The 17,255-nt window shown below is 49.2% G+C and overlaps 1 long non-coding RNA gene across 1 annotated transcript in view; it reads right to left on the bottom strand.

Moving 5' to 3' along the window:
* LOC134956733 (uncharacterized) overlaps positions 1 to 16,575 on the bottom strand; it is a 131,413-nt gene extending 114,838 nt beyond the window's left edge. The window contains exons 1-2 of the long non-coding RNA XR_010186132.1: positions 16,456 to 16,575; positions 10,111 to 10,153 (exon numbers count right to left, since the gene is read on the bottom strand). This is a non-coding gene — a long non-coding RNA (uncharacterized LOC134956733). The remainder of the gene's footprint in view (positions 1 to 10,110; positions 10,154 to 16,455) is intronic.
* Between the last annotated feature and the right edge of the window lie 680 nt (positions 16,576 to 17,255).

Raw genomic sequence — 17,255 nt, forward strand, 5'->3', positions numbered from 1 at the left:
TGCAGCTGTCCAAAATTACAGGGGCTCTGGTGGGGAGTAAGCAAAGCAATATACTCCAAATCGCAAGTGTACTTCCTAATCAATGCCTCCAGTTCTGTTCTTCCACGTCCAATTCTCAACATTCCAAAATATAACCAAAAGCTCATACGTGACATACTTACTGAATCTAGATGCCTCATAGCCCTCAACTTGAAATAAGATCCACTCATAGCCCTGCGCCCTTCTATATAGCACCCTTCTCCACAGACATGCCTCTCCATCATGCCGCCGCACATAGGCGGATCCAGGGGGGCACTGGGGCCATGCCCCCCCCCCCCCCTGTCGTGTCTGACTTCCTTAGCTACTGCTATTTCCGTCAGTCAGATTTGATAAAAGAGCCGGCAGGCACTAGGACCCGCCACGGCTCTTACAGCAAGTCCGTGTGTTAACCAATGGGGAGGCTGTAGCTGCAGCTCCAGCCTCCCCCTGCTCACACCGCAACCTACCTCCCCCACTGCCAGCCGGCCAGCCCAGGCACGGGGTTCAAATGCCAGCATCGAGTAAGACTGTTACTTATGACGGCGCTGAAGGCTTCATCAACCCTCACTGCACCACACAGTTTCCCAGCGCTTCCTCCTCCACTTCCTTTACCACCAAGCTAGGTGCAGTCAAACTTAGCCTCAACTTTGAGAAGGCGGTCTGTGTGATTGTGACAGGGCTGTCCTGCAGATGTCTTATGCTGCTTGTTGGAGATCCAGATGGCTGCTTCTGCTAATAAAAGATGGGCAGTTCGTGTCCTGCAGTCTCACTGCAGTGCCCAAAACAAGGTATGCTGCACCTGTCACCACCAACTAAAAACTTGAATAATTATATTGTGCTGCGGTGCCTTCCAGGCTCCTATAACTAATGGAACAGGTGACCAACATTTCAAGGCCCAATCAGCCTTTTTATCAGGGTGAAACATTGGCAATGAACCAGGATGCGCTCCTACAGCCAATCATTACCTGATGGTGTATTCTGTGAGGCCACGCCCCCTGTGATACCACACCCCTTATCTGAGAGCACGCGTGCCTTAGGTGCTTGTAAATATAACTTACCGTTCCCCTATCATGGTGCCCCCCCCCCCCCCTTTCATTTTCTTCTGGATCCGCCCCTGCCGCCGCAGAACAACTGTGCCACCCTCCTTGACTTTGCACCATGGCCGGTTACACCAGTCACACACCCGTTGTTGTAGCAATTGAATATCCAAACAAAAAAACATAAAGAGTAAAGTCGACAGGCAGTGTCAGGTCAAATAATTCAGTAATGTAATTTCCATGTCATAAAAAAAAAACTTGGGCAGGCAGTAATAAGTTTGTCGTAAATGAGAATCTCAGTAATGGTAATTGATCACTTCACACTTTTCACCAAATAACCTGGGTTATTGGGAATGGGATTGTTGGGTCGACTCTACTTAGGTTGACACTCATTAGGTCGACCACTTTTGGTTGACAGGCACAAGGTCGACACCTGGAAAAGGTTGACATGGAAAAAGGTTGACATAATTTTTGTGGGGTTTTTTGGTGTCGTTGTCTTCGGAAAGTGATCGGGAACCCCAATTAGTGCATCGTGTCCCCTTGCATGGCGAGCAACCGCCGCCGCTACCAATCAAAGTCCACATGGATTGTAAAGAATGAAAAATGTAAACAATGAAAAAAATTGTGAAAAACTCATGTTGACCTGTTAGTGTGTCGACCTTTGCCATGTCGACCTAATGCCCATGTAAGCCTAATGCATGTCGACCAATAGTGGTCGACCTAATGACTGTCAACCTAACTGAGGTCAGCCTAAGGACCATATCCCGGTTATTGCCAGGGCAACCCGGATCAACAAATGGTGTGAAGGGGTCCAGTTTCCCGGGAATCCAACCCTGGTAGCTACCAGGGTCGAACCTGGGAAGGACTTGGGTAGCCTGCGGTGTAAACGCATGACTAGTGTTATCTGACCTTGTTCATGCTAAAAGCCGTTATTGGCGCTGGTAGGAGGAAGACCCGCCACTAACCTGGGTCTAGCTTGCGGTGGGAACGAGTTTCAAGCCACTGTGAAACTTTATTCAATTACCCAGGTTGGATCCGTATTTTTTGAAGAAAAGGGGTATTAGTAACTAGCAGTAACCATTATCCAGGACCAGGACATATTAACCCATATGGTCACTAAAACATTCAGCAGTTCACATCTAGCCCAACTCCAACGATCCAAAATCTTGTGGATGGCATTTCAACTTGTGTATGGTCACATGGTCAGCGACATCATTAACAAGTGCCTTCCACCTGTATAAACAGGGATATTCTGGCGCAATCAAGTTCTTGCAGTTATAACTTTTGCAGGTATTGAAAGGGAAGACAAAAACAAGAATTGATCAGGCGCCCAGAGCCGGCCTTAGGCATAGGCAAACTAGGCATTTGCCTAGAGCATTTGGTATGCTTAGGGGCACCAGCAGCTTCTGCTGATTAAAATGATATGCGGCATGCCTATATTCTGTTTGACTGCGGCTGTATCTGCATACGATATGCTTCGTTGAAGTGTATTCCTAGAAATCACTGTAATGTAGCATTTCGTATGCAGATACAGCCGCAGTCGCACACAGAATATAAGCATGCTGCATATCATTTTAATCAGCAGAAGCTGCTAGTGCATCCTAGCCACATAGTAATGCAAATAAGATGCATTTTCATAAACAAAAGGCGCCCGTTAGCAGAGCTGCCAGCTGACTCATGCCAGGCATCTCCTGCAGAACTAGCGGTGGTGCTAGGGGGCACCAGACAAAATCTTGCCTAGGGCATCATATTGGTTAAGGCCGGCTCTGCTCTCAGGCACCCGGGGAGACGCCTGTTGTCCGTGGGAGGAATATGGCCATTGACATGCCTGGTCAAAATACAAAAAAAATCAGCTCTTCGGTGTGGAATTATTTCAACACAAATGCGGACAACAGGTGTCAAGCCGTGTGTTGCCTTTGTCAAGCTGTAATAAGTAGGGGTAAGGACGTTCACAACCTCGGAACATCCTCCCTTATACGTCACCTGCAGCGCATTCATCATAAGTCAGTGACAAGTTCAAAAACTTTGGGCGACAGCGGAAGCAGTCCACTGACCAGTAAATCCCTTCCTCTTGTAACCAAGCTCCTGCAAACCACACCACCAACTCCCTCAGTGTCAATTTCCTCCTTACCCAGGAAAGCCAATAGTCCTGCAGGCCATGTCACTGGCAAGTCTGACGAGTCCTCTCCTGCCTGGGATTCCTCCGATGCATCCTTGAGTGTAACGCCTACTGCTGCTGGCGCTGCTGTTGTTGCTGCTGGGAGTCGATCGTCATCCCAGAGGGGAAGTCGGAAGACCACTTGTACTACTTCCAGTAAGCAATTGACTGTCCAACAGTCCTTTGCGAGGAAGATGAAATATCACAGCAGTCATCCTGCTGCAAAGCGGATAACTGAGGCCTTGGCAGCCTGGGCGGTGAGAAACGTGGTTCCGGTATCCATCGTTAATTCAGAGCCAACTATAGACTTGATTGAGGTACTGTGTCCCCGGTACCAAATACCATCTAGGTTCCATTTCTCTAGGCAGGCGATACCGAAAATGTACACAGACCTCAGAAAAAGACTCACCAGTGTCCAAAAAAATGCAGTTGTACCCAATGTCCACTTAACCACGGACATGTGGACAAGTGGAGCAGGGCAGACTCAGGACTATATGACTGACAGCCCACTGGGTAGATGTATTGCCTCCCGCTGCAAGAACAGCAGCGGCGGCACCAGTAGCAGCATCTCGCAAACGCCAAATCGTTCCTAGGCAGGCTACGCTTTGTATCACCGCTTTCCAGAATACGCACACAGCTGAAAACCTCTTACGGCAACTGAGGAAGATCATCGCAGAATGGCTTACCCCAATTGGACTCTCCTGGGGATTTGTGACATCGGACAACGCCAGCAATATTGTGCGTGCATTAAATATGGGCAAATTCCAGCACGTCCTATGTTTTGCACATACCTTGAATTTGGTGGTGCAGAATTATTTAAAAAACGACAGGGGCGTGCAAGAGATGCTGTCGGTGGCCCGAAGAATTGCGGGGCACTTTCGGCGTTCAGGCACCGCGTACAGAAGACTGGAGCACCACCAAACACACCTGAACCTGCCCTGCCATCATCTGAAGCAGGAGGTGGTAACGAGGTGGAATTCAACCCTCTATATGCTTCAGAGGATGGAGGAGCAGCAAAAGGCCATTCAAGCCTATACATCTGGCCACGATATAGGCAAAGGAGGTGGAATGCACCTGTCTCAAGCGCAGTGGAGAATGATTTCAACGTTGTGCAAGGTTCTGCAACCCTTTGAACTTGCCACACGTGAAGTCAGTTCAGACACTGCCAGCCTGAGTCAGGTCATTCCCCTCATCAGGCTTTTGCAGAAGAAGCTGGAGACATTGAAGGAGGAGCTAAAACAGAGCGATTCCGCTAGGCATGTGGGACTTGTGGATGGAGCCCTTCATTCGCTTAACCAGGATTCACAGGTGGTCAATCTGTTGAAATCAGAGCATTACATTTTGGCCACCGTGCTCGATCCTAGATTTAAAACCTCCGTTGTATCTCTCTTTCCGGCAGACACAAGTCTGCAGGGGTTCAAAGACCTGCTGGTGAGAAAATTGTCAAGTCAAGCGGAACGTGACCCGTCAACAGCTCCTCCTTCACATTCTCCCGCAACTGGGGGTGCGAGGAAAAGGCTAAGAATTCCAAGCCCACCCGCTGGCGGTGATGCAGGGCAGTCTGGAGCGAGTGCTGACATCTGGTCCGGACTGAAGGACCTGCCAACGATTACTGACATGTCGTCTACTGTCACTGCATATGATTCTCTCACCATTGAAAGAATGGTGGAGGATTATATGAGTGACCGCATCCAAGTAGGCACGTCAGACAGTCCGTACGTATACTGGCAGGAAAAAGAGGCAATTTGGAGGCCCTTGCAGAAACTGGCTTTATTCTACCTAAGTTGCCCTCCCTCCAGTGTGTACTCCGAAAGAGTGTTTAGTGCAGCCGCTCACCTTGTCAGCAATCGGCGTACGAGGTTACTTCCAGAAAATGTGGAGAAGATGATGTTCATTAAAATGAATTATAATCAATTCCTCCGTGGAGACATTCACCAGCAGCAATTGCCTCCAGAAAGTACACGGGGACCTGAGATGGTGGATTCCAGTGGGGACGAATTAATAATCTGTGAGGAGGGGGATGTACACAGTGAAAGGGGTGATGAATCGGACGATGAGGAGGAGGTGGACATCTTGCCTCTGTAGTGCCAGTTTGTGCAAGGAGAGATTGATTGCTTCTTTTTTGGTGGGGGCCCAAACCAACCAGTCATTTCAGTCACAGTCGTGTGGCAGACCCTGTCACTGAAATGATGGGTTCGTTAAAGTGTGCATGTCCTGTTTATACAACATAAGGGTGGGTGGGAGGGCCCAAGGACAATTCTATCTTGCACCTCTTTTTTCTTTCATTTTTCTTTGCATCATGAGCTGTTTGGGGAGTATTTTTTTGAAGGGCCATCCTGCGTGACACTGCAGTGCCACTCCTAGATGGGCCAGGTGTTTGTGTCGGCCACTAGGGTCGCTTAGCTTAGTCACACAGCTGCCTCATTGCGCCTCTTTTTTTCTTTGCGTCATGTGCTGTTTGGGGAGTATTTTTTTGAAGGGCCATCCTGCGTGACACTGCAGTGCCACTCCTAGATGGGCCAGATGTTTGTGTCGGCCACTTGGGTCGCTTATCTTAGTCACACAGCTACCTCATTGCGCCTCTTTTTTTCTTTGCGTCATGTGCTGTTTGGGGAGTATTTTTTTGAAGGGCCATCCTGCGTGATACTGCAGTGCCACTCCTAGATGGGCCAGGTGTTTGTGTCGGCCACTTGTGTCGCTTAGCTTAGTCACACAGCGACCTTGGTGCGCCTCTTTTTTTCTTTGCATCATGTGCTGTTTGGGGAGTATTTTTTTGAAGGGCCATCCTGTCTGACACTGCAGTGCCACTCCTAGATGGGCCAGGTGTTTGTGTCGGCCACTTGTGTCGCTTAGCTTAGTCACACAGCTACCTCATTGCGCCTCTTTTTTTCTTTGCATCATGTGCTGTTTGGGGAGTATTTTTTTGAAGGGCCATCCTGCGTGACACTGCAGTGCCACTCCTAGATGGGCCAGGTGTTTGTGTCGGCCACTTGTGTCGCTTAGCTTAGTCACACAGCGACCTTGGTGCGCCTCTTTTTTTCTTTGCATCATGTGCTGTATTGGGAGTATTTTTTTGAAGTGCCATCCTGTCTGACACTGCAGTGCCACTCCTAGATGGGCCAGATGTTTGTGTCGGCCACTTGGGTCGCTTATCTTAGTCACACAGCTACCTCATTGCGCCTCTTTTTTTCTTTGCATCATGTGCTGTTTGGGGAGTATTTTTTTGAAGGGCCATCCTGCGTGATACTGCAGTGCCACTCCTAGATGGGCCAGGTGTTTGTGTCGGCCACTTGTGTCGCTTAGCTTAGTCACACAGCGACCTTGGTGCGCCTCTTTTTTTCTTTGCATCATGTGCTGTTTGGGGAGTATTTTTTTGAAGGGCCATCCTGCGTGACACTGCAGTGCCACTCCTAGATGGGCCAGGTGTTTGTGTCGGCCACTAGGGTCGCTTAGCTTAGTCACACAGCTACCTCATTGCGCCTCTTTTTTTCTTTGCGTCATGTGCTGTTTGGGGAGTATTTTTTTGAAGGGCCATCCTGCGTGACACTGCAGTGCCACTCCTAGATGGGCCAGATGTTTGTGTCGGCCACTTGGGTCGCTTATCTTAGTCACACAGCTACCTCATTGCGCCTCTTTTTTTCTTTGCATCATGTGCTGTTTGGGGAGTATTTTTTTTGAAGGGCCATCCTGCGTGACACTGCAGTGCCACTCCTAGATGGGCCAGGTGTTTGTGTCGGCCACTTGTGTCGCTTAGCTTAGTCACACAGCGACCTTGGTGCGCCTCTTTTTTCTTTGCATCATGTGCTGTTTGGGGAGTATTTTTTTGAAGTGCCATCCTGTCTGACACTGCAGTGCCACTCCTAGATGGGCCAGGTGTTTGTGTCGGCCACTTGGGTCGCTTAGCTTAGTCACACAGCTACCTCATTGCGCCTCTTTTTTTCTTTGCATCATGTGCTGTTTGGGGACAATTTTTTTGAAGGGCCATCCTGTCTGACACTGCAGTGCCACTCCTAGATGGGCCAGGTGTTTGTGTCGGCCACTTGGGTCGCTTAGCTTAGCCATCCAGCGACCTCGGTGCAAATTTTAGGACTAAAAATAATATTGTGAGATGTGAGGTGTTCAGAATAGACTGAAAATGAATGGAAATTATGGTTATTGAGGTTAATAATACTATGGGATCAAAATGACCCCCAAATTCTATGATTTAAGCTGTTTTTTAGGGTTTTTTGAAAAAAACACCCGAATCCAAAACACACCCGAATCCGACAAAAAAATTTCGGTGAGGTTTTGCCAAAATGCGTCCGAACCCAAAACACGGCCGCGGAACCGAACCCAAAACCAAAACACAAAACCCGAAAAATTTCCGGTGCACATCACTAGATTGAATAGGGGTTGTCGGATCCATTCCGGCAAATGCATGTCGGAATGGATCCGACGCTTATTGAATATACACCTATATCTTTTTAACAAAAATAAAAAAATAAGACATTTTACCATATACCAGCGTTTTTCTTCTTTGTATATATATTGAAAGGGAAGCACTACAAAGCCCTTTACTAAGTTTTGTAAAAACTTATGCTTGTACTTTTGTTGAGTTTTTTTTAAAGTGATCTAATACCTACTAGCACTATTCACTTGAATTTACAGGTGTATGAACTTACCCCATGGGTGATATTCAAGGGTTCATGCAACCCAGTCCCTACTCTTTTTCAAAATTACCCAGAACACCACTCAAAATTAGTTTTTTTAGGTCACAATGTTTTTATTGACCTTTCACTTTTATATCACTATTAAATTCACCTGTTCCTGCAGAATGTTTAATACAGTGCATGCATGTAATAAAACCCATTGCAAATTTACTAAGTATTATTTGTTTATTAACAGTTATTTTATATGGATTCAGTATGATATCCCGGCAGACAGGATGCCGACCGTCAGCATACCGACAGCGGCATCCCGGCCACCAGTATGCCAGCAGCAGAACGAGTGCTAGAAAGCCCCTTGCAGGTTATATTCTCCCTCTATGGGTGTCGTGGACACTCACAGAGAGAGAATAGTAGGGAGGCCAATCCTGGGCCTTTTTTTCAATCCATCGGGATTGAAAAAAGGTCAATCCTGGGTTTCCCGGGATACCTGGGATTGGGTTAAAGACTCGTCCACCCCAGCCGAGCCCACACAAATACTCCCCATTGTGGGTGAGAGGGTTTGTGGGTGGCGAGGTGCGATCCTGGCGGCTGGTGTCAGACTCATTGTGGGTGGGAGGGCTTGCGGGGGACAAGTTGCGGGCAGTAAGGTACAATCCGGGCAGCGCAGTTGGCTGGCTTCAGACTGCACAGCGTGACCTCTGACATCATGTCGCGCAGTGCAGTAGGCACTGCTGGGGGCAGGGGAAGCTGGAAGGAGGGAGCCAGGCAGCGTCTGAACCTCCTGAGCATGCTCAACGCTGCCTGGCATTAAAAAAAACACAACGGGGCAGGTAAATCCTGCGATTGAATCCCGGCTGTTTTTTTTAACCTAAATCCAGGGATCCCGCTGATCCCGATCCCAGGACTGGCCTCCCTAGAGAATAGTCTGTGTCGTCAGCATTTGACCACTTGTCAGGATTGCGGCGTCTGCATTGTGATCGCCGGGATCTCAACTGGCGGTATGTTACCCGCTCCCCATTTTATATTACACATATATATTACACAGTGCTTTACAGAGATTATATTAGTCATTCACTTCTGTCCCTGCTCCAAACAGATAGTGCCTTGGTCTGGAATTGATCTGATTACTGTGATGCACTAATGATAATCACTATGTCACCATGAAGCAAAAGCGTTCATAAGCGCTGAATTGTTGCAATAGGGACAGTTTAAAGTGAAATATAAATGCAGTCACATTAGTCGCATCAGCTACATCAGAGGTTCTCAAACTCGGTCCTCGGGACCCCACACAGTGCATGTTTTGCAGGTCTCCTCACAGAATCGCAAGTGAAATAATTAGCTCCACCTGTGGACCTTTTAAAATGTGTCAGTGAGTAATTAATACACCTGTGCACCTGCTGGGTTACCTGCAAAACATGCACTGTGTGGGGTCCTGAGGACCGAGTTTGAGAACCTCTGAGCTACATAGTCACTGTACATTTTTCTCTTACTACCCACTGGTCACAAAGGCAACATTTCAGATATAATAAATGTTCTACTTCATTTATAGCAGCATTTACTAGTTGCCCTTAACGCATACTTGCCTACTCACCCGGAATGGCCAGGGGCTCCTGAAAATCGTGTGGCACTCCTGGCCCCCCGTAAGAGAAGGCAAGTCCCCTAGAGAGGGTCAGCTCCCCCTCCCCGACATACACACATATGCGTCTGCACAACCCCCACGTCTGTTAGCACCCCCCCCCCCCCCCCCCGCCCGTTTGTCGACCGAAAATGGACAGGGTTACGGCATAATTTGTGCTGAATTGCATCATGGTAGCCCCGCTCCCTGCTTTACATGCTGGTAATCTGGACATTGTAAAGTGGGGGCAGAGCCGCAATGACATCTCTACGCCCTACAATGACAACATATGCTGATTCCCTACCCCCTGTTGTACCAGCTAGAAATTAGGTAAGTATGCCCCAACATCTGCTCGCACCTCCCCCCACGCGGTTTTCGACCGAAAGGGGGCGGGGTTATAACACAATTTGTGCTGAATTGCATCATCGTAGCCCGGCCCTCTGCTTTACATGCTGGTAATCTGTACATTATAAAGCGGTGGCAGAGCTGTAATGACATCTCCACGCCCCGCGCCGCCCACATACGCTGATTCCCTATCCCCGTTGAGCCAGCCAGAAAGTAGGTAAGTATGCCCTTATAAAGCAAGAAACATAAACCTGACATTACAAGACTTGGATATATATTAAGCATACTTACCTTCTCTCCTGAACAGAAGTTCTCCAATTTTTCAGGTATTCCCCTAGATGAGAAAAAAATAAATTCTATTGACATTGTAAAAGAACAACGAAATTACAATCCGGGTCACACAAATTGTAAACTGGACGATGAGTGGGTGGAACTCCCACTTCCTAGTGAAGTGAGCAGCATGTGGAGATAATACTGGGAATCGTGGATCTGTAGGGAGGGTTGGTTGTGGCCAATATGATGCAATTCGCTGTAAATGGGGGCAGAGACTAAACGGTCTATTTACTAAGCTTTAGGAGATAAATCCGACAGAGATAAAGTACCAGCCAATCAGCTCCTAACTGTCATTTTTCAAACCCAGCCTGTGACATGGCAGTTAGGAGCTGATTGGCTGGTACTTTATCTCCAGCGACTTTATCTCCATCCAAGGCTTAGTAAATAGACCCCTAAGAAAGCAAAGAGCCTGGCCCTGTGCCCGGAATGATCATCTGCAACTCCTCTCAGGGCTTCTCTCAGGAGAAATGAAAAGTAGGAGAGTATGATAATATGTATAAATGGCTCCCATGTCTTTAAAACATACATATATAGCTCCCACATAGGGTCATACATCTGCACCTCCAGCCGCCACATGAAGAAATGACAGTGGTGAAGCTACTGCCTGATCAGTATGAAGCCTGCCAACCAATCCTCCTTTTCCGGAGATGTAACGGTGACTGATCAGGGGTGGAAATAACTATGGTGCTATAATTTCACCTGCACTGGAGACCTCCTGAAGGCAAGTATGACCTAGATCAGGGCTGGCCAAACCGGTCCTCGAGATCTACAGTTCATGTTTTCCAGGCCTCCTGGAGATCTGTAGAATTGTCAGTTAGGAATGAATGCAGCACATCTTAATTAGTAATGACTACACCTGTGCACCAGCTAGGTGGTCTGGAAAATGTGTACTGTTGGTAGATCTCGAGGACTGGTTTGGCCAGCCCTGACCTAGATGGTAGAGACAGCCTTCAACACAAGTCATAGTGGCAGTCAATAGAAGAGCCAGGTCACCAGGACCATCTGAACCATTGTTATATGTCATAAGCACTAAGCAGGGCACAGACACACACATTACTGTGTACTGTGTGTAATCTAACCCACCACACCACCAGCTCTTTGTGTCCACACCACTGCCCCCACTGCAGATGCCACCTCGCAGCGATCTTCTAATCCCTGGCACTTTGTCAGATCAGGCTTGTGTGTTGTATGTGAGGAGCAACGGGAAGAGGGCCACCCACCTAATTAGCAGAATTGCTATCCTTTGGAGAGCATGCTGGGGGCCGCCCATCGCTGGGCAAGGCCGCCCAACATGCTGACCAAAGCCTCCCCCCCCCCTTCAACAAGCAGAAATTGCGATCACGTCACAATTTCTGCTTGTTAGCAGAAATAGAGGAAGCCTCCTGTTGGCGCAGTTTAGCTGCGCCCGCAGGAGACCCACCATCATCCTCCCGATTGCGAGAGCTGCGTGTGACGTCACACTGCCGGTGCGATCATGCCCCCGACATGCCCTCAATCGTGCCGCACCGCCCCCATTTGTCCAGCTCCACCCCAGCAACACTCCGTCTCCTCCCTGGAAACAAAGCGTTGCCCTCCCCGCGACCGCCTCTGCCTGATTGACAGGCAGAGGCGATCGCATTTTCTGCAGCCCCCCACAGAAGATGCGGGTGCATGCGCCCGCATCTTTTTCTAAAAAATTCCGGTTGGATCACACACTGCGATACAAACTGAATTAGGCTCAAACTCCATTATCATTGCTGACCTGTCATGGCACACTTGCACCAATCCTATCCTGGGTGCAAGAGATTCGTCTGAAAACATGCGTATCAAGGACTTCATTCAGCTCGGATCATAAAAGTACAAAAATCACAATCGAGCGGTTTTTGTACTTCTGCGCATGCGCAGCGGCCGCAACGCTCGTGCACAAAGTAACAAAGTGCGATCGCATCACACTTTGAGTGACAGTGGCGGGCGCCTGACCACTGCAGAGGAGTTTCAAGGGCGGCTGTATGACATCACACACAGCCGCACCGATGAAGAAGATGGCAGTAGACCGCCTTCATAAGCAGCCATGCTGTGTCTGCAGGGGGTCATCCTTAATTCCTACCTTAGCGATGCGATCGTAATTGTTTTGCGATCGCATCAGTGCCTGCTGATTAGCATGCTGGGCGGCCTTGCCCTGCGCTGGGCGGCCCCCAGCATGCTATAGAAGCAGCTGCAGAATCTGCAACTCATACTGAATAGGGGCCCTCATTCCGAGTTGTTCGCTCGCTAGCTGCTTTTAGGAGCATTGCACACGCTAAGCCACCACCCTCTGGGAGTGTATCTTAGCTTAGCAGAATTGCGAACGAAAGATTCGCAAAATTGCGATTAGAAATTTCTTAGCAGTTTCTGAGTAGCTCCACACTTACTCGGCAACTGCGATCAGTTCAGTCAGTTTCGTTCCTGGTTTGACGTCACAAACACGCCCTGCGTTCGCCCAGACACTCCCCCGTTTCTCCAGCCACTCCCGCGTTCTTCCCAGAAACGGCAGCGTTTTTTCACACACACCCATAAAACGGCCAGTTTCCGCCCAGAATTACCCACTTCCTGTCAATCACACTCCGATCACCAGAACGTAGAAAAATCCTCGTAATGCCGTGAGTAAAATAACTAACTTTTGAGTAAAATAACTAAGCGCATGCGCTCTGCGAACATTGCGCAGTAAGCGACTAATCGCAATATAGCGAAATTCGGCAACGAGCGAACAACTCGGAATGAGGGCCTGGGTCCCAAATGTGTGTGCTGGGATAAATGACTGACTCCAGAATAAACAATGATTGCCAGTTGGAGGACCTTAACACTCCCAGAAAAGTCCAGTTAGGTTGTTTTTATTATTATTATTATTATTATTATTATTAATAATTCATTTTCATTAATTTTATTTCCGTTATGTTTTTATTTCCATTATTTTTGCATTAATGATGATGAAGCATACTATTGAATATTTTACAGCAAAGACATCAGGCCGTTTTTACGTTCTAAACATGATTAACCGCTCTCCCTTCCTCCCAACGTATTATTTCCTCTTTGCTTCAGTACACAGATGACGCAACATTGATCGTGTTCAGTGAGTTTTTCCATTACAATAAAACATAAGAAAAGAATTATACTATAACCACATTATAATTATACTACCAGACGCTATCAATATCTAACCTGCAGCAGCCCTGGAAGTCCCTTGCAGCTGAAATTATTTAACCTATTAGTTTTTTTTTTTATTCATTTTTTTTTTTAAGTGGGCCCTACACAGACTGGTTCTCCCTAGGCCCTGCACAGGATGGTTCCCCCAGGACCCCGAACAGACTGGTTCTCTCTGGACCCTGCACAGGCTAGTTCTTCCTGGATTCTGCACAGGCTGGTTCTCCCTGGACCGTATACAGACTGGTTCTCACTGGATTCTGCACAGGCTGGTTCTCCCTGGACCCCGCACAGACTGGTTCTCCCTAGACCCTGCACAGACTGGTCCTCCCTGGACCCTGCACAGGCTGGTTCTCCCTGGACCCTGCACAGGCTGGTACTCCCTGGACCCTGCACAGGCTGGTTCTCCCTGGACCCTGCACAGGCTGGTTCTCCGTGTACCCCGCACAGACTGGTTCTCCCTGGACCCCGCACAGACTGGTTCTCCCTGGACCACGCACACCCCTGATAGGCTGGTTCTTCCTGGCAGTGTTGGACTGGGTCATGAAGGGCCCACCGGGGGAATGCAGTTATAGGGGCCCATACTTAAGGGTGTGGCCAGCCATATAAAGGGTGTGTGGCCAGCCACCACAGAAGCATGAAATACACAATAGTCTAGTGCAGTGTAATGCAACATATCTACCATGTATAATACAAGTGCAAAGTCTGGTACCTGATCCCTAGAGGAAGGAGTGGGTCCTCAGGCACTGGGGCCTACCGGTGGTTTCCCTGGTACTCCTGTGGGCCAGTCCAACCCTGCTTCCTGGACCCGACACAGGCTGGCTCTTCCTGGGCCCCACACAAGCTAGTACTCTCTGGGCCCCGCACAGGCTGGATCCCCCTGGACCCCGCACAGGCTGGTTCCCCCTGGGCCCCGCACAGGCTAGTTCTCCCTGGGCCCCGCACAGGCTAGTTCTCCCTGGGCCCCGCACAGGCTGGTACTCCCTGGGCCCCGCACAGGCTGGTTCTCCCTGGACCTCTCACACCCTGCTTCAGACAGTGCTTCATCCGCGTGATATTTTCAGTCTATAATTGATACCACCTTTATCATCAGTTTATTGTCATGATATTGCTTTGTGAAATGCAGTGACACTCTTGTAGATTTCTATGCAGTGACACAGGGCCGGCTCCAGGCCTACTAGCATCCTGAGTGAGAAAATGTCAAAGTCCCCCCTTCCAATGAGCGCACTCTTGGAAAAGTGGGTGTGGCCTCGCAACTTTATATTATCAGACTATAAATATATTTTGACACCCCTATACACACACAATTAGTCGCCTTACACATAAAGCCCACAGTAGTGTACTTTACACATAATGTCTCCAGTATAGTGTGCAGTGCAAGATACACATACTCCCCCAGTAGTGCCAAATACACATACACCCCCAGTAGTGCCAGATACACATTATATGCTCCCACCAGTGCCAGATACACATATGCCCCCAGCAGTGCAGTGCCAGATACACATATGCCCCAAGCAGTGCAGTGCCAGATACACATATGCCCCCCGCAGTGCAGTGCCAGATACACATTATATGCCCCCACAGTGCCAGATACACATTAAATGCCCCCACAGTACCAGATACACATTATACGCACCCACAGTGCCAGATACACATTATACGCCCCCACAGTGCCAAATACACATTATATGCCCCCAGCAGTGCCAGATACACATATGCCCCCAGTAGTGCAGTGCCAGATACACATATGCCCCCACATTGTCAGATACACGTGCCCCCACAGTGCAAGATACACATGCCCCCCACAGTGCCAGATACAGGTGCCCCCCACATTGCCAGATACACTTACCCCCAGAGTGCCAGATACACTTGCCCCCAGAGTGCCAGATACACTTGCCCCCAGAGTGCCAGATACACATGCCCCCACAGTGCAAGATACACGTGCCCCCACAGTGCCAGATACACATGCCCCCAGAGTGCCAGATACACTTACCCCCAGAGTGTCAGATACACTTACCCCCAGAGTGCCAGATACACATGCCCCCACGTGTATTTGTCGTGCCGTGTGCGGGAGGGAAGGGACAGCTGCTGCTGCAATGAGTCTGCAGCAGCATCCACCCCGCGGTCTGCCTCCTGGGTCCTATCAGTTTCTGTGCTGACGAGGGGGAGTGCTGTGGGCGGACTAAAGCTAAGCTACTCTGTGCGCGCTGTGCGGCACCGGTGTCTGACGTCAGTCGCAGGCGCCGCACAGCGGCACAGAGTAGGTTAGATTTGTCCCGCCCACAGCACTCCCCCTCCCTCGTCGTCACACACAGACGCTGCTGCTAGCGCTAGGGAGGCGGTCTGGGACAGACGCTGCGGTGCTTCTGCAGGACCTGGCTCCAGGCAGGCTCCAGTATGGCGGCGCGAGCGTGAGGCACCCATTAAGGGTGGCGCCCTGCGCTGCCGCTCTATTGGACCGTGCCTGGAGCCGGCCCTGCAGTGACACACTCTAGAAACCTATGCCAGTAAACCCTATAACCGGGAGAATTCCATTCTGAATCCACATTTTGTGTGGAATTCAATTGTTTGAAAAGTCGGTTGGGTGTCTGTTTTTTCCTGTCTATTAGATAGGAAAAACAGACTCCCAACTGACTTTTCAAACAATTGGATACCCCCTTTGAATTGTCAGTGTGACGAATCTGGGCTGTCTGTTGCTAAAGCAGGGACACAGTGGAAGCCCTATGTAAATGTCATCTTAGTACAAGAGTGTGTTATTGTTCCAAAGCCCTGAGTATATACACACAGCAAGTGTCCGTGTGTGTCCCATACAGAGATACACCCACCACCATGACAGAGAGAGGCTGAATCTAAGTTGGGAGCAGGCTCTTTAGCATGCAGCCCACAAATGCTGGACAGCTTTATTTTACACTGCCATTTAGATCTGAGCTTGGAGAGACCAACATATTGTGCACATCGGGTAGTGTAAGTGTACCACTACCGCACACTCACCATCTGCTATGAACGATATAGCGCACAATTGTTCAGTGTGTACTGTACGGGACGAGATGTCGTAACAGACATCTCATCCCGTCGGTCACGATCCCTGGATCGTTTAATGTGTACCCAGCCTAAATCCCTCCGCACATTTGACATCGGTCTCACCTGCTGTGCAACATGCGTTTACCAAGGTGCAAAGTTACTTGCTATTGTTTTGCTTTGCCCCCATCTCAGAATTAGCCCGGAATAAGGCTGCGTGAGGACGCAGAGCGGTGTGTGTGTGTCACTATGACGCCAGCTGCTACTTTGTCACAAACTTGTATCACTGTGACTCTAGAGCTAGCTACAGAGGGAGGGTGGGGGACCTTGAAACTGCCAGAGTCTATCTGTGATTGGTGGAGGAAGGTGTGTGACGCTGCGAGCTCCCCCATCCTCAGGAAGGAGAGTGAGAGCAGGATCCCAGGAGGACACATCCCCCCTCCTCCTCCTCCTGCTGCCTGTAACATTATACTGCTCCCCCCACCCCCTGTGTGTGCTCCACGTGTGGCTGTACTAACAGTCCCTGCCCCACTCTGCTGTCTGCTCATGTAACACACACAGGCAGCGGGTGTAAATGGGCTGTGAAAACAGAAGTCCCCCTTTTCCTTCCTTTAGGGTTGCCCAGGACATGGCATGTTACGCCTTATTAGCCCTCCATAATGCTGGGCTGAGGGTAGATGGGTGACATGTTAGCTAGTTAGTAAATGGGACTGGGGTAGACCTGCGGAGTTTGTATATTCTCCCCATACTTGCATGGGTTTCCTCCCACAATCCAAAAATATACTGGTAGGTTAACTGGCTCCCAACAAAATTAACCCTAGTGTGAATGTGTCTGTGTGTATATGTGATAGGGAATATAGATTGTAAGCTCCACTGGGGCAGGGACTGATGTGAATGGGCAAATATTCTCTGTAAAGCGCTGCGGA

The sequence above is a fragment of the Pseudophryne corroboree genome, chromosome 9 (assembly GCF_028390025.1).
Source record: "Pseudophryne corroboree isolate aPseCor3 chromosome 9, aPseCor3.hap2, whole genome shotgun sequence".
In the NCBI taxonomy this organism is placed as follows: Eukaryota; Metazoa; Chordata; class Amphibia; order Anura; family Myobatrachidae; genus Pseudophryne; species Pseudophryne corroboree.